This window comes from Monopterus albus, unplaced genomic scaffold (assembly GCF_001952655.1).
Source record: "Monopterus albus unplaced genomic scaffold, M_albus_1.0 scaffold4772.1, whole genome shotgun sequence".
Taxonomy (NCBI): domain Eukaryota; kingdom Metazoa; phylum Chordata; class Actinopteri; order Synbranchiformes; family Synbranchidae; genus Monopterus; species Monopterus albus.
This window is the reverse complement of record NW_018132639.1, coordinates 1-843: the sequence shown is the minus strand read 5'-3', so window position 1 is coordinate 843 and position 843 is coordinate 1. Positions and strand designations below refer to the sequence as shown.

Here is an 843-nt window from a genome sequence, read left to right as displayed (position 1 = left end):
AATGATAATGTTCATCAAGGCTCCATGTTAAATATAGAAAGAGAGAAACGATCATGATCATTTAATATTCTCACACTCAAATACCTTTCATTGTGTCCAAAACAAAACATACTTCGTCCTGGAAGTTCTGAATCATCTGTTGAAAAGAGTAACAATTTAAAGTAGGAGGGAAACAACACATCATCTGTAGCCGTGGTAAAGTCAGAAAACAGGAGGTTCTGGGGAAAAAAAGATCATCTTACCTCATCACTGACCAACACATGGATGCCAGTGGGACCCTGTTTAAAGATCTGGTTTATCTGTCTGGGTGAGATGTTGAAGAGCTGAGCAACCTTCTCTGTCAGCTCAGCGGCTGTGAGGTCTTCCAGGTAAATGGCGTGATATACTGGCGAAACAAACAGGTACAATAAACATAAATATACATTTTTTTTTCCTGCTATTTTTATATAGTGAATATATTACACTGTACTTGATGTGTGAGTATGTGTTGTGGTTTTATGGAGATTTTAACTATTTAACAACTGTTATGTTTGTAATTAAAATGTACTTTGTACACAACACAAGTCGGCATTGTCTTATGCACAGCCAGTGATGCGTGTTACTTTTAAAAGCACACCAACAGACCGTGTTTGGAATAACTTCAGTAACTGGCCTGGCATATAAAGAGCTCCTGTTGGCTCCCTGTGAAGCTCAGTGACGAAAGGACTGCAGGAATTATCACCACAACTCAGGCTGACTTTACACAAATGAGAATTTATGGTTCTCATTAAGAAAGTACATAAGCACATTTCCCAAATGTGAAACCATTTCTTCAACTGTCAGCAACAGAAAATTAAATGCATA

At 37.7% G+C, this 843-nt stretch overlaps 1 long non-coding RNA gene across 1 annotated transcript; it reads right to left on the bottom strand.

The window, feature by feature from the left end:
* Positions 1-46: 46 nt before the first annotated feature.
* On the bottom strand, positions 47-797 carry LOC109954235 (uncharacterized). The gene is made up of 2 exons (XR_002274053.1): positions 243-797; positions 47-136 (listed from the first exon to the last, which is right to left on the bottom strand). It is a non-coding gene; the product is annotated as an uncharacterized LOC109954235 (long non-coding RNA).
* Positions 798-843: the final 46 nt, after the last annotated feature.